The sequence below is a fragment of the Adiantum capillus-veneris genome, chromosome 14, assembly GCF_014529385.1.
Source record: "Adiantum capillus-veneris isolate H3 chromosome 14, ASM1452938v2, whole genome shotgun sequence".
NCBI lineage: Eukaryota > Viridiplantae > Streptophyta > Polypodiopsida > Polypodiales > Pteridaceae > Adiantum > Adiantum capillus-veneris.
The window spans coordinates 33,981,007-34,004,659 of record NC_140944.1 but is presented as its reverse complement, the minus strand read 5'-3'; the positions used below and the strand labels follow the sequence as shown (position 1 = coordinate 34,004,659).

General features: G+C 46.8%; 1 pseudogene; it reads left to right on the top strand.

Annotated features, from left to right (window-relative positions):
- Window positions 1-1,842: 1,842 nt before the first annotated feature.
- On the top strand, window positions 1,843-3,054 carry LOC147442198 (uncharacterized; annotated as a pseudogene).
- Window positions 3,055-23,653: the final 20,599 nt, after the last annotated feature.

Here is a 23,653-nt window from a genome sequence, read left to right as displayed (position 1 = left end):
AACAAACAAGTACCCTCTAACAATACGGATAAATTACCACGATATGGATAAACTACCAAGTATGGTGAGTTGTATGTATTAAACAAACCTGTCTAATACTATGAAGGGTATCCAACCGTTGCATTATCTCAACTTGGTTTTCAAGTAGCCTCTTCAATACCTGCATGAGAATTCCAAAATTCTCTCTCTCTCTCTCTCTCTCTCTCTCTCTCTCTCTCTCTCTCTCTCTCTCTCTCTCTCATTTTATCATTTTATTTTTGTACCCAGACATTGGAATAGATCCACAAGGATTGTATCAGTTTGGTCTCATAGGTCACTTTGGCCTTTTGAAGACGTTTAATATAACATTTCATTTCATTTCTCTTTCTCTCTCTCTCAAAAGAAGTGGGGTTTGGAACCCTTTCGTATTAGTTATGTGATTACACGCCCCAGGCATTACATCAGCCCGTAAGCATACGGATCTGATCGTGGAAAAACCCTTGTGATATTCAATGAATACGAATCATAGGGAAAAAAGTACCAGTGATGCAAAGTTACAAAAGATGGGTTACACAAGAATATGTAGGAGCAGGGGAGTGAAGGAAGAAAGCAGCTGAGAGCTGAAGCAGAAACAAGTCACCCTGACGTCGAGAGGAGGCCGAAAATGACTCCCGATCTCCAAGGCCGTATACAACGGTGCATTCCAGCAGAAGAGACATCACCACCGTAAGAAGACTTTGCACCAAAAATCCGGGAGAGAGAGATAGCCTTTAGCCATTCCTGGCAATGATCAACAAGGCTATGACATTCTTCAACCTGCACCCAAAAGCAATTCATGGTGCAAATTTGAAAGCGAGGCACAAACCGCCCAGCGAGCAGTAAACAAGCAGAATAGGCAACACAAAAGAAATAAGATGCATACAAGCAAGCAAGCTAAACAAACGGAAACCAAGAGAAACAAACAAAAATACCTACTTAAGAACAGCAAACAAAACAAAAGAAAAGAAACCGTCGTAGTAATACAAATACATAAGAGTGGAACAGACATCTGGTGAAGGTGGCCAAGTAGAGCACTTGTGGTTCTATAAACCTTAAGCGACCACCGTGGTTCTCTCTCTCTCTCTCTTTCACGACCTGCTCTACCAGCGTGAGGACCTGCTTGAGCGCGAGGACTTCAGCACCTGCAGCGAGGACGAGGACCTACTCTGTGCTTCAGCCCCTGCAGCGCGACCTACTCTACCCCCACGTTGGAAGCCAGCCAGCATGAGTTCACTTTCTCTCTCTCTCTCTCGTGCTCTCTCTCTCTCTCTTTCGCGACCTGATCTGCCAGCGTGAGGACCTGCGGAGCGCCCTGCTTCAGCGTGAGGTGCTTCAGCCCTGCAGCGCGATCTGCTATGCCAGCGTGAGGTGCTTCAGCACCTGCAGCGCGACCTTCTCAGTCAGCGTGAGGTGCTGCTGTGACTCGCACGCTCGCACGTACATACAGCACCCCCACCCCCACCCCCTTCAGCCCGCAGGTACATACACCCGGCAGATTTCAAAACCTAGGCATTTTCCAGATTTCCGAATTTTCCGAATTTTTGAATTGAATATTTGAATTTTCAAAATCCTGCGCAAAGGAGACCTCTGAGCCAATCACTTGCAACATGAGGTGGATGAGCCACAACTCCGACACTTTGATTTTGTTTTTTATTTGAAACAAATTCGATGATCATAGATACATCGCTACCGGGAGCAGCTTCTGGTTTCGTTTCAGGCGACGCTATCATGCAGAATCTGAGAACTTAAGGCCAGACAGAGCTGGTAGAAGCACAGTGGGAACAAGTACAAAGCAGTTCAAGTCTGAGGGCCATTGTAGAGGAGATGGAAAGAGAGGGACCTGCTACAGGATTGAGGTATATGGATGATCCAGAGGTCTTAAGTAGGCTAGGAAATTCTCTTGGGTTTCCATTTCCAGAAGGATCGACCATTGATCATGAAATTAGTCAAGCAACACCAAGTGTGAGGTTTCCAGGTGAAGATACTTGAGAGGAGGTCGAGGAAGGATTGGCTCTTCACCATGTAGCAAGTACAGGAGATGCAAAGGACCGTGCACAGGACACGAAAGCCGTCAATGTCTCACCTGCTTGCAAGTCGCGAGCAAAGGCAACCTTCATGCTCACGAACAAGCAGATGGCGCAGATGGAGAGGGAAATGAAGGAGTGGAAAACAGAGATGGAAGGATGGTGGAAGGAGAAGGCCAACCTCCTTCAGATGGTCTTCAATGAAGGCGCACAATGGAAGAAGGAGAAAGAGAGCCTTAACGCAGAAATACAGACACTCAAAGAAGAAGTCTCAGCCCTCAAACAGGAGAACCCAAACGGCGAGATACGGACACTTAAAAATGAAGTCTCAGCCCTTAAACAGGAGCTTGCTGAAAGAGTAAGCAGTGGGTTAGAGGAGGGCGAATTTCAGCCCTCGGGAATAGATGAAATCAAAGAAATCAAGGAAAAGGTAAGGATGATCACAGAGGAAGAGAAACTGAGTGTGGCAAAGACATCTTCATGGGCGGAGATGATAACAAGGACACAGAAAAAGGCGGACGAGGCCGAAAAATGAATTGAGGTCGCCAAGAAAGGGAAAGGTCAAGAAACTCCTTGTACACCGACGCTTATCAACATGACCCTCGAAGAGGAACAAAGAAGGCGGATGCGAGCACTGCATGTGAGAGTGACCGGTCTCAAGGACATAAACAATGTGGAGAAAGAGGTCACAAGCCTTACATCAATGATGGAGATGGAGAAGCCTTTGCACACAAAGGCATGGAAGGTAGGTAAGAAAAGTGATGGCACGGGAGAGTCTTCAAAGGGGAGAGCCCTCATACTACGCTTCCCCTCATTGGAAGATAAGAAGGAATTCTTGAGGAAGAGGCCTACTCTCAAAAAGACAGGTATTTTCCTCGGTGATGATCTAACTCTCTCACAGCTCGCACATATGAGAGAGGTAATGCCAGAGATTACAGCGGCAAGGGAGAAGGGAAAGATAGCCTTCTACAGAGATGGACGAGTGGTGATTTTAGAGCGGCGCACTGCATGACGGTGCGAGACCTATGGGACCACATTGAAGATGGCTACCTGGAATTGTAATGGGTCTATGAGGTTGGACGAGGGTGCATTTGAGGAGAGTTTCAAAGACAAGGATATTGTATTCTTCTCAGAGACTCATCGGGCCCCTGGACAGGTGATGCCACATGTGTTGGGATACAGATGGGAGACATCTCACAGGACAAATGCGAGATCTGAACATGGGAGTAGAGGTTCAGGCGGAGTAGCAGTGCTATTCAGAGAGGAACTACAACCATTACTGCATATTGTACGAAGAGATGATCATGCTAGATATATGTGGGTGAGACTGAGAGCTGACACAGGTCGATTCCTATATATTGCCCTATGTTACTTTCCTCCCGGTACATCAGTGTATGCTGCATCCATAGGGCAGTCGCCTTTCTCTATACTAGATGATGACATATGGGAGTTTTCTAGGGTCCTAGGGGACTTCAATGCCCGAACGGGCAACTCGCAGACAGTCTTCTACGACACTTCAGATGAGATGCTAAGAGAGCTGGATGTGGGTGAGTTGGGACTTGACAGATGCTCAGATGACAGAGAGCAGACGGAGTATGGGAGATACCTCATGGAAATGACAACTACACATGGATTAGCCATACTTAATGGCTTACAACGATTTCCTGGAGCAGCAGGTTTCACATGCTTTCCACACAGACATGGGGCCAGTACAGTGGATTATGTTATGACACAACCAAGCTTTGTCCCCTGCATTCAAGATTTCACAGTGGGAGCCAGGCCAGTGGGCATAGCAGTAGATCATGCTCTCTTGACACTGTCTGTTAAATTTCAGTATAGCATAACCCAGACATCAGAAGGCAGGTCACACACCCGCTATACATTTACACCAGAGACTGATTTTGTTTATACAGAGGAGATCTGGGACCGTCTATTGGAAGGCACAGCTGGCACAAATGGTACAGGCCTCTCAGTGGAGGAGTGCACCACTCTATTGACTGAGACACTGCATGGGGCTGCATCAGTGGCATACCCACACACTCAGTCGGGCAAGAGACGACATTTTGGGAGCATGCCCCATAATAGTTGGTATGATGAGGAATGCAGAACAATGAGAGCCCAGCTTCAGAGGGATCTTCTTTTAGGAGTCAGCACTTACAGACAGTCTCGGATTGATTTCCGATGCCTTGTGCGACGGAAGAAGCGAGCTTACCTAGCTCAGATGGAGCGAGACTTATATCAGATGTTCTTGAGTAGGGACTCAGGAGAGGCATGGTGACTCTTCCATGAGCACTCCCCTCCCCCAGTGATTACTTCACCTGATGTGTGGGGCCAATATGCAACATCATTATATACGGTTCCTGGACAGGAACCCCTTCCAGACCCTACCAAGCCTTGCCCAGCTACGAGCACTTTCTTTACACCTGAGATGGTACAAAGGGCCATCGACAGGATGAGGACCGGAAAGGCATATGATCATGACGGTCTAGTAGCGGAGCACTTTATACATGCCAGGGATGTGCTGATGGAGGTTCTCGTGTTGTTCAATCGTGCCATGTGTGAGGGATTACCTGAGACTTGGAGGTTGTCTAATATTGTGCCCATCTTCAAGGCAGGTGACCCTACAGAGCCTGGGAACTACCGCACTATTATGGTTGGACACATTGGCACGGTTGTATGCATCTATTCTGGAGCAACACTTGAGTAATTGGGCAGAGGGCGAGGGGGTACGAGCAAAGGGTCAAGCTGGCTTCGGGAGGGGTTTCTCCACTCTTCATCATATTCTGACACTCAGGGCCATCATTGAGGAGGGCAGAGCACATGGGAGACGGATCTATTGTAGCTTTGTGGATTTTCGCAAAGCATTTGACATGGTACCAAGAGCTCGATTGATGCGCAGACTACAGGAGATGGGGGTGCCCATAGAGGTGATTTGGGGAATTATGGCTCTGTACAGATCAGTGATGGGACAGGTACGCACTCTGGAAGGGGCATCTGATTTAGTTCACTCTACTATTGGAGTAAAACAGGGCTGCCCATTGTCTCCTACTCTATTTGGTATGTATGTTGATGAGGTATCTGATTACATTGACAGAGAGGGTGACAAGGGTGCCCAACTGGCAGGGACGTGGATCCCATTGTTGCTATATGCTGATGATATTGTGTTGATATCTGACTCACCAGAAGGTATGCGATGACATTTGGATGCACTACGCAGTTTTGCAAAGGATAGTGGATTGTGTGTAAACCTAGGTAAAACCAAGGTTATGGTGTTTAACACCATGCCACAATGGGTCAGGAGATCAATACCTACTTTCAAATATGGTCAAGAGATTGTGGAGTATACAGATGCGTACACTTACCTGGGGGTAGTCTTTACTGGGCCGAGATTTTCTTTGAGAAGAGCAGCAGAGACTAGACTAACTAGAGCTGGTGCGGCCCTGGGAGGAATGGAGAGGATGTGTTTGCACGTTCAGTTCCAGGAACCTAGGACAAAGTTATGGCTCTTTGATACTTTGGTTGCCTCTACTATGTTATATGGGGTGCAGGTTTGGGGACCTTCTGTAAGCCAGAATGGTTGGAGGCGTATGGAGAAGCCCCTGGTATCTATGATCTCTCGGCTAATTAGAGCCAAGGTTTCCGTACCGCATGATATCATTCGAGCGGAATTAGCTGCCCCCCCTATGGAGATTGAGGCGCTTACTAGATCAGTCTCCTTTGTACACAGTCTGTGGGATACTACCAGAGACAGATATGCCAGGGTGGCTCTAGAGTCCTCCAGACAATTAGCTCTTAATGGGGATACATCATGCTGGTATGCACAGATGGCATCATGGTTTCAGACACATGGTTTCACCATGGACAGGTTGCCTCCTTTTCAATACTCTCTACAGGCACCCTTGAGGTCTTTGACGCGGGTAGAGATTAATAGACTCATTCGTCAGGATTTGATCTAGCTGAACACGAGGAGGACATGGATAGAGCCGATACAGGAGTTGGGCACAAGGATGGCTTTCTACAGAGAACATCTTCTCCACCTCACGGGGGATGGGTTTGTGATTCGGCCTAGCTATATGGACACACATCTTTCTCATGGTTTTCGTTGTGCCATTGGCCAGATACGCATGTCCTCACATCAGCTCGAGATTGAGACTGGCAGATTCAGAGGGACACCAACAGATAGCAGGATATGCCGCTTATGCCATCTAGAGCTAGAGACAGAGGTACATTACATATGTCATTGCAGAGTGTACTATGAGATACGAGACCGTTTTCATTGTCTATTCAGAGAAGGTTTTGGGCCTCTATCTAGGGTCATGAGTTATGAGAACCAGAGATGTCTTGGGCTATATCTACTTGAGTTACACAGGCATAGAGAAACTTTACTGAGGAGAGCTAAAGAGAGACAACCCCAGAGACGGATCACAGATTTCTTTACACTAGATATTGTACACCCAGAACAACAGACAGAGGAGCAGCCAACAGTGGAGAGGTCTGCCCGCACTACTGGCATTCTCATAGACCAAGACTTTCTCTCTCTCTCTCTCTCGTTTGTATGCATAGGGAGATACGTCATGTTGATATGCACACATGGCAGCATGGTTTGAGAACCATATTTTTACTATGAACAGCCCCCCCTTCCCTTTAATATTCTCTAGATACATACTCTCTCTCTCTCTCTCTCTCTCTCTCTCTCTCTCTCTCTCTCTCTCTCTCTCTCTCTCTGCTTGCGCATATGAGAGAGGTAATGCCAGAGATTACGGCGGCAAGGGAGAAGGGAAAGATGGCCTTTTATAGAGATGGAGTAGCAGTGCTATTTAGGGAGGAGTTACAGCCACTACTACATATTGTACGGAGAGACGATCATGCTAGATACATGTGAGTGAGGCTGAGAACTGACACAGGCCGATTTCTATATTGCCATATGTTACTTCCCCCCTAGTACGTCAGTATACGCTGCATCCAGAGGACAATCGCCTTTCTCTATACTAGATGATGATATATGGAAGTTCTCTAGGGATGGTGATATCATCCTCCTAGGGGACTTCAATGCCCGAACAGGCAACTCTCAGACAGTCTTCTACGACACTTCAGATGAGATGCTTAGAGAGCTGGATGTGGGTGAGTTGGGGCTTGACAGATGTTCACATGACAGAGAGCAGACGGAGTATGGGAGATACCTCATGGAGATGACGCCTGCACAGGGTTAGCCATACTTAATGGCTTACAACGATTTCTTGGAGAAGCCGGTTTCACATGCTTTCCACACAGACACGGGGCCAATACAGTGGACTATGTTATGGCACAGCCGAGCTTTATTCCTTGTATTCGGGATTTCATAGTGGGAGCTAGACCAGTGGGCGTAGCAGTGGATCATGCACTTTTGACATTTTCTGTTTCATTTCAGTATAGTACAGCCCAGGCATCAGGAGGTAGGTCGCACGCTCATTATACATTTATACCAGAGACTGACTCAGTTTATACAGAGAAGATCTATAGCCGTCTATGCACAATTGGTCCTGGCCTCTCAGTGGAGGAGTGCACCACTTTACTGACTGAGACACTGCATGGTGCAGCATCAGAGGCATACCCACACAGTCAGTCGGGTCGGAGGCGAAACTCTGGGAGCATGCCCGTGAATAGTTGGTATGATGAGGAGTGCAGAGAGATGAGAGCCCAGCTTCAGAGGGATTTTCTGTTAGGAGTCATCACTTACAGACAATCTCAGATTGCTTCCCGACGCCTTCTGCGATGGAAGAAACGAGCTTACTTGGCCCAGATGGAGCGAGACTTGTATCAGTTGTTCTTGAGTAGAGACTCAGGAGAGGCATGGCGATTCTTTCATGAGCACTCCCCTCCCCCAGTGATTACGTCTCCTAATGTGTGGGGCCAGTATGCCTCATCGTTATATACGGTTCCTGCATAGGACCCCCTTCCAGATCCTACAGAGCCATGCCCACCACCCACCAGCACCTTCTTTACCATTGAGATGGTAAAGAGAGCCATTGACAGGATGAGGACCAACAGGGCATATGATCATGATGGTCTAGTAGCAGAGCACTTTACACATGCTAGAGATATGTTGGTAGAGGTTCTTGCAGTGTTGTTCAATCGTGCCATGTGTGAGGGGTTACCTGAGACTTGGAGATTGTCTACTATTGTGCCTATCTTCAAAGCAGGTGATCCTACAGAGCCTGGGAATTACCGCACTATTATGGTTGGGCACACATTGGCACAGTTGTACGCATCCATTCTTGAGCAACAGTTGAGTAATTGGGCAGAGGGTGAGGATGTAAGAGCAAAGGGCCAGGCCGGTTTCAGGAGGAGTTTCTCCACTCTTGATCATATTCTGACACTCAGAGCCATCATTGAGGAGGGCAGGTCACATGGGAGACGGATTTATTGTAGCTTTGTGGATCTCCGTAAAGCATTTGACATGGTACCGAGAGCTCGATTGATGTGCAGACTGCAGGAGATGGGGGTGCCCATAGTGTTGATTTGGGGAATTATGGCTCTATACAGATCAGTGATGGGACATGTACGCGCTCCGGAGGGGATATCTAATTTAGTTCACTCCACCATTGGGGTGAAACGGGGTTGCCCATTGTCTCCTACTCTATTTGGTATGTATGTTGATGAGGTGTCTGATTACATTGACAGAGACGATGATAGAGGTGCCCAGCTGGTAGGGACGTGGATCCCATTGTTGTTATATGTTGATGATATTGTGTTGATCTCTGATTCACCAGAGGGTATGCAGCGACAGTTGGATGGATTACACAAATTTGCAGAGGATAATGGATTGTCTGTAAACCTTGGTAAAACCAAGGTTATGGTGTTTAACACCACACCACAATGGATCAGGAGATCAGCACCGACTTTCACATATGGTCAAGAGATTGTAGAGTATACAGATGCATACACTTACCTTGGGATTGTCTTCACTCAGCCGAGGTTTTCTTTGGGGAGAGCAGTAGAGACTAGACTAACTAGAGATTTTGCGGTCTTGGGAGGCTTGGAGAGGATGTGTTCGCAGGTTCAGTTCCAGGAACCTCGGACAAAGTTATGGCTCTTTGATACCTTAGTAGCCTCAGCTATGTTGTATGGGGTGCAGACATGGGGACCTTCTGTAGGCCACGATGGTTGGAGACGTATGGAGAGGCCCTTGGTATCTATGATCTCTCGACTGATCAAAGCCAAGGCCTCCGTACCCCACGCTATCATTCGAGCAGAGCTAGCTGCCCCTCCAATGGAGATTGAGGCGCTTACCAGATTAGTCTCCTTTGTGCACAGCTTGTGGGATACTACTAGAGACAGATATGCTAGACTGGCCCTTGAGTCTTCCAGACAGTTAGCTCTTCAGGGGGACACTTCATGCTGGTATGCAAAGATGAAATCATGGTTTCAGACGCATGGTTTCACCATAGACAGGCTGCCCCCTTTCCAGTACTCTCTTTAGGCACCCTCGATGTCTGTTACACGGGTGGAGATTACTAGACTCATTCGTCAGGACCTGATCCAGCTCGATACAAGGAGGACATGGATAGAGCCGCCACAGGAGTTGGGCACGAAGATGGCTTTCTATAGAGAGCATCTTCGCCACCTCACAGAAGATGGGTTTGTGATTCGACCGAGCTACATGGACACACATATGTCTCATGGTTTGCGGTGTGCCATTGGTCAGATACGCACATCCTCACATCAGCTGGAGATTGAGACTGGAGATTTTGACTGGTAGATTTAGAGGGATACCAGCAGACAATAGAATATGCCGCTTATGCCAGTTAGAGCCAAAGACAGAGCTACATTACATATGTCATTGCACAGTGTACTATGAGATACGGGGCCGTTTCCATTGCTTATCAAAGAGGGTTTTGGTCCTTTCTCTAGGGTCATGAGTTATGAGGATCAGAGATGTCTTGGGCTATATCTACTTGAGTTACAGAGATATAGAGACACTTTATTGGGGAGAGAGAGAGAGAGAGTCCCAGAGACAAATTACAGATTTCTTTTTACTAGATATGGGACAGCCAGAGGAGCAGTCATCATTGCAGGGCTCGGCCCACACTCATTCGGCCACTACCGGCACTCTCATCCACCGAGCACTGGAGCTTCGGAGATCCAGACGGCCACGATTGAGGAGAGGGGCTACAGAGCATCGAAGGAGACTGGAGCAGAGGATTCGAGCCATACTCTCTCGATATGCAGAGTGCAGATGAGGAATGGTAGTAGTGTCTAGTTCTTTTGTACCCAGACATGGTATTAGATTCACCATTTTGTAATAGATTGGTCTCATAGGTCATTTTGGCCTTTTGAAGACGTTAATATAACATTTCATTTCATCTCTCTCTCTCTCTCTCTCTCTCTCTCTCTCTCTCTCTCTCTCTCTCTCATCACTCACTCACACACACACACACACACACACACACACACACACACATACATATAAAGGGAGGGAGGTCAATAGACTTATACAACAAGATATGTTTCAATTGGATACCCAAAGGACATGGATACAGCCTATGCAAGAGCTAGGCACGAAGATAACTACATACAAAGGCATTTTCTCGAGCAGCTCAGAGAGGACGGTTTCTTATGTAGACGTGCCTACATGTACCCTCACTTATCCCACGGCTTACGATGTGCTATTGAACATATTCGGACATCATCACACTACTTGGAGAATGAAACTAGCCAATTTCAAAGTAGGCCACGTAGTGCCAGCTGTGTCAAAGAGAGCCAGAGACAGAGCTCCACTATATATGCCACTTTACAACATTCTATGAGGTACATGACCACTTCAGATTGAGCAATGACGAGAGCAACCAGAGAGGAAGGATATAGGTCATATCACTAGTAGAGGTATACTAAGTGATCGAGCAACAAAGCTGGGGAGATCGAGGAGGCCTGTCAAGATGAGGATGCTCCCATCGCCGGAGGAGGCTGCAATAGAGGATCAAATCTGTGCACACTAAGAACTCTCACCATGGATGGCATCGACACGATCATGCGCCCACCGATGCAAGCCATCTCCAGATTCTAACACACACATATCCACCATTTTGTGTATGTTCTCTAAGATACATATCCACCTTTTATATATGTGCCCCTTAGGCTCTTGATACCCACCTTTTATAGCTCTAGTAGTTTCTTTGTTTCATTTTATCTAGGCCTTGTATCAAAGTTCACCATAATGTAACTCTTTGGTCTCATAGGTCATTTTGGCCTTTCAAACACGTTGATGTAACATCTCTCTCTCTCTCTCTCTCTCTCTCTCTCTCTCTCTCTCTCTCTCCACAAAAGAGGCTGATTCTATTACTCGAAAGTCCCCCAGAACGCCCAAATGGTGCCTATTTTGAGGGCAAGTACATAGCAAGCCTCAAGGCATCAAAGGGAAGACGAAAAAACTAGATACAACTAGGCACATGGCCAAACAGAAAGGACAAAATGCCAAGGTAAAAAACCTCTCCTAAAGAGCGTAAAAAGTGCCCTGTCAAGCTAATCGGAGAGAGGATGACAGCAACTTCTGAAAATAAGGCACTTCCACCAAAAGCCCAATCAGCAACTGCAAATCAAGAACCTAAGCCGCCAAAAGATACCGGCCGTAAAACTGGCTCGGCCACTCACTCTTAAAGGTTTTTAAACCTTAAGCTTAAAAATGAGTGCTAAAATGGGGGTTCCTGGCCTATTTGCAACAAGTTTTCCTCTGATGTTTCTTGGCTTCTCCCGACTTAGTCTACCTGCTCTCGCCAGAACGTATTTATATTGTGTTGACTGGTTACTTTCTTGGGCGGCCACAGTAAAAATATTAAATCGTGACTTTTCTAAATAAACTTGTTCTGTGCTACATTCGGCTACTATTCTACTTATCATACTATCTGGACACCGATAAATTTCCAAATGACACATTGCACCAGAAAATTTACCATTCTGTTTAATTATTAATTGGTACCAATAAATTCATAAATTAGTTCTGTGTAGACAAAAATGATTTTTATTCATTTATAGTCGTAGCTAAAAATAGTACATAATCCAATTGAACAAGGGGTGCTCTTTGCCAAATCCACACTCTCCAGAGTAGTATCTTCTAAGTAGTGAAAACAAGGTCAACACATGATCTCCTCAAAAAGAGCCTACCACTCTAACACGCTACCAATGGACAGTCAATTGCTGATTAGGTGGAACCTCACCCTGAAACTCTAGTCTAATGTGATGTCCATGATAGCACTCTCATCAATGCTAAAGACTAGAGTTGCTTGCTAAGCAACCCAAGCGAGGATCGAAGTAAACCCATCAACTTTGATGAGAAGGTGAAAGAGTTTGTCCCTCGATGAAGGCGTGCCAGACAAGGCAAATAGCAGCATCAATCTCTCATGCGGCAACAACCCCTCTGCAGATCCAGTGAGATAGCTCCAATAACTTGTGCCCCAACCAAAGAAGCATTTGACCAACGGTGTAAAAAGCATGCTGGCCCATCCGGCGTCATCCCATCTAGCCCAGTCAATGTCAAACCTCTCACCTAGCTATGGAATGCATATGTGACAGATTTAAAAGGCCGTCAGAAGTGGTTGCCAGGAGTGGATGAGGATTGGGTGCGCAAGATAATTTCATTTGGCTACCTAGATGGCAAACTTGTAGATTCCAACGGCGGGACATCATAAGCAAAGGACGCAATATCTACTGCCAAGACAAATCACGAAAGCTGCGAGCTAGCGATGCAAACGCACTGGGTCGCCAGGAATGTGACCGGGGTTGCAAATTGACGCGACTCCAATGGAACGTGGGAAGCCCGGCGGCAAATGGCTCAGTCGTGGCTCAAGGTATACACAGAAGATGTAACAGACTTGGACACTCCAAGTCAAGAATCAATCGCGACAGCACCAAATAACCACTTCAAAACAATTCACAGATCACAATAGATTTGCACTGGCCCGGCGGAGTTCCGTGCCTAAAGATATTGGCCCCAAAGACTGGTGCCCCTTTCGGTATTTCTTTTTGTATTAATCAATCACAAATTACAAGAGAGCGGTTAGGGTTTCACTCTCAGACTCTGCGTCCAGATGCTCTGAGAAGTGAGGCCCTCACCACTAATTTAAAGATTACAAGGGATGCCCAAAAGCAGAGCCCCAAAAGCTTGAAAGCAAAAGCACATTCTCTCTCTCTCTCAATGAGAGTCAGTGAAAAGCAAGTTCTCTTTTTCTCTCTCTTTCTCCCAAATCATAGCAAAAAGCTGAGATTTGCGTCGCTCAAAATTTTCACCCAAAAAAAAAAAAAACACCTCCGCGATTTTCGGAAATTAGGGTTTTTGGCAGAAATTAGGGTTTGCAGAAATTTTAGGGTTTCTAGCAGAAATTAGGGTTTCTGCTGTCCGCCACGTCATCACTTTGTGACAGAAGACATGCCCAACAGGGGTATTTTCGAGTCGTCAGCATACGTCGGCTCCAATTTTCTTCGGCGAGGGCTCTAGGTGAACAGTCCCTCCATGCTCAGCAAGCATCCATCAAGAAGCAAAGCAACGGCCAGTCATCGGGCAGCCACGGGGGCACAATGCTAAGTGTCCCCCTCAGCAATCACCTTCAAACGGGCGACCAGTTAGATCGGCCCTCAGAAATGAAATTTCTCATCAGTCAGGCTCGTCAGGAGTTGACCAGCACCTTGTGAAGAGGTAAGCGGACCCAGAGTCAATTGTGACCATCATCCATTGAGCTTCGACCTGGTATTGGTATGGCTTGGCAGAGCGGTCCAAGGTAAGGGGCCGACTCATTCAGATACAGTCTCCGCTGCCAGCAAGGACGGCGAGGTGATTTTTGCATTGGCACTTCAAGCCTGGTGGCACAGGCTAAGAGTCACAGTGGCAGTGGCTCATCATCATAATGCAAGCATATGCACATAGTCCCCTGTGGCAGGATCACGGGCAGCGTGACAGGCTGTCCCTCGTTCAGAACATGCAAACCCAGCATCATCGAGCTTAAAGGGTACAAGGAATGAAGAATGTACAGGGAGTGTGATCCTTGACACGAATGTTGACAGCAAGTGCACATTGTCTACGAGGGCTTCGAAACCGAATAGCAAACAAGCTTGGACGGAATCTCCCGCTCAAGAACTCACAGGTAGGAAAGAAAAGCAAAGCAGTTCAACGGCCTAGGCCTGGGAACCTTGGTCGTCATAACAGTGGAGCTAAGTGAAGCTCACTAGCATCTCCAACGGCAAGCCCCCATGGGAAATCGGAACAATAGCGCCTTGGATGGAGGGCGTGTTAGGAATACTCCACCCTCATACGAGTGGGAACCGAAGGACTCCAAAGAGACCACTTCAAAGAAGTAGGAACAGGTACAAGGATGCTACCACCAAAATGTATCATTATCATCGAGCACAATGAAGCCACGAGCTATAAAGCACCCTGGGATGGGATGGGGTTGCTCATCCTTCTAAGTATCTCTTGGAATGTGTTGGGCGCAGTTTCAGAGACGTGGTGACTTGAAGTAAGACAACATTTAGCAGCGAGCCGCCAGCCAGCGTTTATCCTAAGATGACCAAGGCCTGCTTCGACGCAGTCAGAGCGAAGGAGTAGAGCCAAGGCTTCTTCACCGTCAGGGGACAACGAGATGTCACCCTAGCGAGTAGTCCAATGGGACTCGCCAAGGTCAGGCTAGAGAGCCCCCTCATTCAGCAGCAGCGAGGTAGGTGCCAAAGATGGCCCTCCTCAACATTGGCAAAGATAAGCCGGTAGGGAAAGGCCGTGCTAGATCAGCATGAGGTCGAGAGTACCTCTTGAGGAGAATTCAATCGGCAGGTGAAGGCAAGGCGACCGTATCCTAGCCCCTATCTTCAGCGGGTGAGCCACGCAAGGCAACAATTCCCCAACTCAATCGAGACGCAAGCAGCAACCAACCAACCAGATCATCAAAAGCAGGACCAAGTGCCTGCGGACTATCAGGCTACATCCAGAGCCTCAAAGCAGCGAGATGAACTTCAAAAGCAGGACCGAGTACCTGCCGAACATCACGCTACACTAGAGCCTCAACTCACAGAGAGACAGGATCTTCACAAGCAGGACCATGTGCCTGGAGACCATCACGCTATGTAAGAGCCAGTTTAGCATCAGCAAAGCCGGGGACCCGAAACGACTCGGGTGGACCGTGCCCCTTTCCATACAGCGAAGCCGGGGACCCATAAGTGGTGGACCGAGCCCCTTCAGCAAAGCCAGGGACCCAACTCGACTTGGGTGGACCGCGCACGGATACATCGAAGCTGGGTACCTGCGAGCGGGTGGACCGAGAACCAAAGCTAAGCCCGATGACCTAGAAGTGGTGGACCGAGCACCACACCGAAGCTGGATGCCTGCGAGCGGGCGGGCCATGCATCTTTTTTCAAAGCACAACGATTTGGGGTAGCCCCCCATAAAGACAAATCAACGCAAGGGTCACATGAGGAAGGCCCCCTCACAAGAAGGCTGGAGGATGAGTGATGCCTCCCACAATGACGGTCTTAGAGATAGCACTGCTTATACACCTAAGCCAACATCAGCCCAATTAGAGTGGGCACATCTTCAGCAGAAGACAGGCAACCAAGGCTATGTTCACCCAATGGTGACATAGACCCATCAAGCAAAGACACCTACATCCAAGGTAAGACAGCAGAGACGTCTATATCCGGCTTACAAGGAGCCCATTCAAGTACGACGAGCGTACACCTACACTCGGCTCAGACAGGAGCCCCTACAGGTACACACGAAGTCAAGACCCACGTTTGGCTCATGGGTACACAAGAAAAGGTAGGTGGTGCTTCCACATCGGGCTCTAGAGGATGAGCCCCACCATCAACCCTCTTCTTTCAACCGCACCTTCAACCCTTCATCCAGATCGCAGCCGATCTAAGCAAGGGAAAACAAGAAGACCCCAGATGAGGTTTGTTTTTCGTCGGCCAACGAAGGCAAGTTTGTGAAGAACAAGTCAAAGTTCTTCCAAAGCAAGACAGATACATGTGAGCATTCAAGCTCAACGCAAGCAACAAGCTTCAAGCAGATAGCAAGGAGCAGAAGCGGATCGGCCATCTTCTTCTCTACTAGTTACCTACTTTAAGTTTTGCCCTCATGTGTGCAAGACTCAGATCAGAACATTCAGGCTCCTCGGCATGGATCAACGTAGCAACGTGGTCTATGCCACTCAATGTATATTCTTATCCTCAAGCCCCATCAAAAGTGCCAAGCGGACTTGGTACCCACAACTTTCTGCCTTTCAACCACAGCACGGTTGTTTGAGATAGACACTGCCTTCTTGGTAAGACCGCTCATGCAGCCCATTTTGGATTTAGTAGACGCACTCGTTCTACACCCTCCAAAGCATTAACCAGGGAGTTTCTTGCCCTAACAATGCTACTCTCGGGACGAGAGTTTTCTAAGGGGGGGGTGTATATTGTGCTCCGCTCGAGCGGGCACCTCCGGGGTGACGGTGGGACATGACCACCCGATCTTGGCAAACCACAGCTCAGTGCCGCGGGGCTCGCGATGGACCCGGTCTGGGGACGACGGACGATGGGACATAGTCCTGACCTTGATTTTCTCCTCATCTCCCCGTTTGGGTACTACGGACACGTGAGAGGGTTTGAGAGTGCCCGGTAACGAGAGTGTCCCCCTCCACTTCATCACATGGAGGTAATCGGCTCACCCGCTGAAGATAGGAGCTAGGATCCGGTCGCCTTGCCTTCACCTGCCGATTGAATTCTCCTCAAGAGGCACTCTCGACCTCACGCTGATCTAGCGCGGCCTTTCCCTGCCGGCTTATCTTTGTCGATGCTGAGGAGGGCCATCTTTGGCACCTACCTCGCTGCTGCTGAATGAGGAGGCTCTCTAGCCTGACCTCAACGAGTCCCACTAGACTACTCGCTAGGGTGACATCTCGTTGTCCCCTGACAGTAAAGAAGCCTTGTCTCTACTCGTTTGCTCTGACTGCGTCGAAGCAGGCCTTGGTCATCTTAGGATAAACGTTGGCTGGCAGCTAGCAACTAAATGTTGTCTTACTTCAAGTCACCGCGTCTCTGACACTGCGCCCAACACAATCCAGGAGATACTTAGAAGGATGAGCAACCCCGTCCCATCCCGGGTGCTTTATAGCTCGCGGCTTCATTGTGCTCGATGATGATGATACATTTTGGTGGTAGCATCCTTGTACCTATTCCTACTTCCTCTGAAGTGGTCTCTTTCCAGTCCTTCGGTTCCCACTCGCATGAGGGTGGAGTATTCCTAACACGCCCTCCATCCAAGGTGCTATTGTTCCGATTTCCCATGGGGGCTTGCCGCTGGAGATGCTGGTGAGCTTCACTCAGCTCCACTGTTATGACGACCAAGGTTCCCAGGCCTAGGCCGCTGAACTGCTTTGCTTTTCTTTCCTGCCTGTGAGTTCATGAGCTGGAGATTCTGTCCAAGCTTGTTTGCTATTCGGGTTCGAAGCCCTCGTAGACAATCTGCACTTGCCGTCGATGTTCATGTCAAGGATCACACTCCCTGTACATTCTTCATTCCTTGTACCCTTTAAGCTCGATGATGCTGGGTTTGCATGTTCTGAACGAGGGACAACCTGTCACGCTGCCTGTGATCCTGCCACAGGGGACTATGTGCATATGCTTGCATTATGATGATGAGCCACTGCCACTGTGACTCTTAGCCTGTGCCACCACGCTTGAAGTGCCAATGCAAAAATCACCTCGCCGTCCTTGCTGACAGCGGAGGCTGTATCTGAATGAGTCGGCCCCTTACCTTGGACTGCTCTGCCAAGCCATACCAATGCCAGGTTGAAGCTCAATGGATGATGGTCACGATTGACTCCGGGTCCGCTTACCTCTTCACAAGGTGCTGGCCAACTCTTGACGAGCCTAACTGATGAGAAATTTCATTTCTGAGGGCGGATCCAACTGGTCGCCCGATTGAAGGTGATTGCTGAGGGGGACACTTAGCATTGTGCCCCCACAGCTGCCCGATGACTGGCCGCTGCTTTGCTTCTTGATGGATGCTTGTTGAGCATGGAGGGACTCTTCACCCAGAGCCCTCGCCGAAGAAAATTGGAGCCGACATATCCTGACGACTTGAAAATACCCCTGCTGGGCCTGTCTTCTATGTATACCTTGAGCCACGGCTGAGCCATTTGCCGCCGGGCTTCCCACGTTCCATTGGAGTCGCGTCAATTTGCAACCCCGGTCACATTCCTGGTGACCCAGTGCGTTTGCATCGCTAGCTCGCATCTTTCGTGATTCGTCTTGGCAGTAGATATTGCGTACTTTGGTTATGATGTCCCGCGATTGGAAGGAATTACGTCCCTTTGATTCGATACCCGCCTTCATGTGTCACGGAGATAGTGACACCCTTGGGATCATGCCCCTGGTAGGACCACCTCAGCAGTGCTCGCTGACTGATTTATTGAGAGCAGCTTGGACTCAATAGAGACCCCATATGGGAGCTCATTAGTAGCCTATGCCAATGGTCCGTATGGCTAGCTTGCTGCTACAGAGTTTCTAAGGGCACACCTGAGCCTCCAGCAATGACTAACGCGTACGTTTTGGTCCGAGTAAACACACACCACGACTAGTATGACAGGATACAAGAGCTCAGACAAAGCAGCGAGACAACACCAGGCTTTCATATGATTGTGGCAACCAGGGCCTTTATTTGTGGTGGGCCAGGGTATCCAGTGGCACTATCGGCCACATGTATGGCCCTTGCCCCCTCCCATTTTTTGGTTAGCCATCATTGTATTCAACTTTCCACAAAACATTATCCACAGCTTCACCTCCTTCTCGAAAAGAGTTGAATCCCAAGCCTATCATTTATTCTTAGCATGGAAGAGTCTCGCTTTTTCTCTTGTAGAGATACCCACTTTGCTAGGGAGATGTACCCCATTGGGCCATTTCAAAAGCCTAATAGAAGGATCTTTTTCACGCAAAAAAAAAAGATTATTCTTGGCTCAAAAAGGAGTAAACACAATTGATGGTATTGTGAATGCCAATGGGTATCGTGTTTCATTTCTTGTGGCTAATCATCACTTTGACCTGAAAAATTAATGCCGGTTATGTGGCATCAAAGCTTGGCTTTTAACCTTTTTTCCCAATGCCCCTTTAAATTCTGAAAAATGATGGCTAGATTGGCATATTTACACCTTTCCATTCATTATCTCAGACTACACCTAAAAACGTATATGTCCTATTACAACCTTTCTCTTGGGCATCGTGTAGAAAAATGAGGTTCAGTGGGGTACATATCTTGCTAGGATATGGAGGTATCGTACATATCTTGCTAGGATATGGAGGTGTCACCTTCCTCTTGAGGAAAGATCGTTTCCACTGAAATGTCTTGTTCGTGTGCTTCCAATAGACACTATTCTTGCTAAGCGCAAACTGTCACACTCGCAATGTCGTTGTTGCCGTCCTTCAAGGAGACTCATATGCATTTACTTTGGTATTGTCCTCATTCCCAGGTACCATTTGTGGGCCTTGCCAAAAGCTTTTGAATTAGATTTTGTTTTGTTTGCTTTGGAAGGGGTTTTTAGATGTTTGGTATTGGGTCATATCCCTCAGAGGATGCCTTCATTTTCTTTGCTTGGGTTTGTTGTTGGGCTTAACGGTCATTTGGAAGTCTAGAAAAGACCTCCAACAAACCCATTTCAGTTCTTTGTGGCGTCTCTCCTACACCCATTACATTTCTCCCTCAACATGAGGACATCTCTCAAAAAACTTTAGAGATGTTCATGTTTAACTGTTTCTAGTTGCATGATATTTCAACTGAGTTTGACTTTTGGGAAGCATATTTGTATATTATGTTCTTTCTTGGTTTTTACTTGCCTTGAGTCCCTCTGACTAGTGATCTATAGTCTTATCAAAATAAAAAGACGTGTGTGTTTTTACTGATTGTAGATTCTCGAAAACATATTACAATCTTTCAACTTGCATAGCATGCCCAAACAAAAGTCAGAATATTTTTATGCAAAATGTGGCTGTGTGCGAATTACAGAAACGTATAAAAATAACACATTTTCGTTGTGTGACTGTTTCCATCCTCATCTTATTCAAGCTCCCTCCTCAAAGAGCATGATCAATGGCCTTGAACATGGACCCAGCTCATCAATGGGCCTTAAAGGTGTGATTAAAAGGTCTTGAAGAAGATGCAACATTAGCGACCTTTGAAAATCAACCATATCAACCATACATCGGTATTGTATGACCAAATGTACACAAATGTAAAGTCATGAACGATAAATTTCAGAATGTTATGCAACCTTGAGCCTCATCAAGTATAATGAGGTGAGAGGCAGAATAATTATATGCCTCTAGCCCACACCAGGAAAAAAATTCCTCTACCACTTGCATTCTCGCTTCTGGGGACCCATAGGCTTGAAGAACGAAGATATCTGGATTCTTGTTTCTTGGCTGATTCATGACTACTAGTTGTTGAGACAACCTATGGCACCAAAAACTAACTTCCGTATCTCATAGATAGCACTTTGGAGTAAAAGTGGCAACAAAGCTTGAAGTACGCTCGCTAAAATGGTTAAATACAGAGTCAAGGGTAACTATCTCCTAAGAAGAAAAATTTTATTAGATACTTTAGACACTGCATGTGAACAAGTTTGGGCACGTCTGCAAATTTTGAGATACTTTTAATTAGATGTTTGTAAAGCTCTCAACGTTTCTTGACTGCCGCTTATTACTTACTCTCAGTAATGCAATCCCAAACACTTGGAATGCTCTAAAGTCCAACAACAATATAAAAAAATGATCACCTTATCTTGCAAAAACCAAAAACCAATCACTAACAATGAGCAGCCTTACCTTGTGAGTTTCAGCCAAGTCAGCTTCTACTCTCTTCATCTGCTCACAGCACGAAATGGAGTCCACACAGAGAAAAGGTCGCCTATCTGATGGTGACACATTGAAACGTCTTACTTGCTCCTCTACAACTGAAACCCGATGTTCCAAAACCCATGGCTTTTCACCCCTCTGGCAAGCTGAAACATTTGCAGTCTCTTGAGAGCTGATCGAGTTGGAACTTCCCATGGGAACACCTCTTAAAACGAGGCTCCTTTGCCAAAGCAGTGCAACAAGGGAGAGTAACTTTCCAAGGTACTTGATAAGATTAGAGAAAGCTGAGTTGACAACCTGAGCAGAGCTCAATCCTCTTGCCATCATTGCACCTGGTGTAACAATATTTTTGTGCTTGAAAATAAGGAAAAACTTGAGTAATAGCACTCTATTCAAAAAATGTTAAATCCTTCAAATGAAGCATGCAGCATTCAAAGAAAGTTTTTCCTGATGGACAACATCCAATCAGCAGAGAGCTCATACTTTGAGAATCTCTCTCCAGATTGCCAGTAAGACATGTGTATCGTTTGACTGTTGATGAGACACATTCTTCAGTATCGGCCTTGAGGGCGACTGCAGCTGTTAAGGTCTCCTGTTGCACCACAAGTATAAAACACCAAGCTACTCGACGTCATCTTTAGACAAACTGCGCTAACATTCTGGTACCTTGTGAGCAGAAATTGTTTCTGGTTTTCGAGACTCGGGGGATCCCTGAGTTGACAACTCTGCAGGGAGTCCAGACTGCGAACTAGACTCATCCGGTGCAACTGTTGAGAAATTTGACTCTTCGTTATCCTGTTTTATTCACCAAAAAATATCACTTTTCCCCCAGAGAACATCTACCAAAAAAACTAGAGAAAATAAGCTTGGGGACTGACAGAAAGAGAGAGAGAGAGAGAGAGAGAGAGAGATGAAATTATATATCAAAAGGCCAAAATGACCTATGAGACCAATCCGTTACAAACTGGTGAATTTGATACCATGTCTGGGTACAAAAAACAGATGCTACAATGAGTCCAAGAGTGCTACTAGTCGGAACTGTGTGGGGTATATGTGATCACTGATACAATGGGTGCCCAATACAAGAGGGTGATACAATGGGTCATGAATTTGCACTCTGGATGTCGAGATAGTGCAGCTCGAATCTTCTGTTGCAGTCTCCATCGATGCTGTGAAGCTCCTCTCCTCAATCGCGGGCGTCTCGATCTCCCTAGCTCCAATGCTCGGTCAATGAGTGTATCGCAGGTGTGAGTATGAGCTGAGCTTTGCAGCGGTGGCTGCTCTTCTATCTGTCCAGTGCCCGGTGTGAAGAAATCAGTAATTTGTCTCTAGAATTGTCTCTCTTCAGACCTCCTCAGTAAATTGTCTCTCTGTCTGTGTAACTCAAGTAGATACAATCCAAGACATCTCTGGTTCTGATAGCTAAAGACTCTGGAAAAGGGTCTGAATCCTTCTCTGAATAGACAATGGAAGCGACCCTGTATCTCATACTACATTGTGCAATGACATATATAATGCATCTCCATCTCTGGCTTTGTATAGCATAGGCGGCATATCCTATTGGCTACTGGTATCCCTTTGAATCTACCAGTCTCAATCTCAAGCTGGTGTGAAGATGTCCGTATCTGACCAATGGCACACCGTAACCCATGAGATAGATGTGTATGATATAGCTGGGGCGAATCACAAACCCATCCCCTATGAGTTGGAGAAGATGCTCTTTGTAGAAAGCCGTCTTCGTGCCCCACTCTTGGGTCGGCTCTATCCATGTCCTCCTGATGTCCAACTTGGTCAGGTCCTAGCAAATTGAGTCTAGTAATATCCACCCGTGTAAGAGACAACGATGGTGCATCAAGCGAGTACTGAAAGGGAGGTAAGTTGTCTATGTTGAAGCCATGTATCTCGAACCATGATGACATCTCTGCATACCAGCATGATGTGTCCCCCTATAAAGCTAATTGTCTGGAGGACTCAAGGGTCAATCTGGCCTATCTCTGGTAGTATCCCATAAGCTGTGCATAAAGGAGATTGATCTGGTAAGCGCCTCTATCTCCATTTTGGGGGGGGGGGGGGGGGGGGGGGGGGGGGGGGGGGGTTGCTAACTCTGCTCTAATGATCTCATGTGGCACGGAGGCCTTGGCTCTAATCATCTGAGAGATCATAGATACCAAGGGCCTCTCCATACAGTTCAGAATAGTCTGAACACAAATTATAAGAGGGGATGAAATACTCACAAAACTACAAAAGCAAGGGACATAAGAAAAGAAAAGAAAAAATAAATCACTTTATTTGCTACTAAACAAAACCAGATAAAACAAATCATTATTCACTTAGAATGTTTTTAGAAAAGGCATACGCAAATAAAGTTGAGGCATCTTACTTGGCTAAAACTTCAAACAAAAAGGATAAACTAAAAAGGATATCCTAGAAATCAAACTCCACAAAACAACTTCTAAAGGAACAAATTTTTAAGTCCTAATGTAAGCTAAATACTAGAAACGAATACTACTACAAACCTATAAAGAAGAGGCTGAAAATAACCAAAGAAGTACAAAGATCCAAACTTGACAATATGTGCCTTCAACTTCGTTGCTTGTCCAAACAGGAAGAATAAGATTATTACCTTTATCATGCATAGCTTGGACAACATCTATGACATCCTGTAGGGTGCAGCGGAATGAATGTTGTATTTTCTCAAGATTAGTGATCTTTATTGCTCAAGGTTCCTTTTAGTTCTATAGGGAAAGAGAGAGCTTTCCGTCATG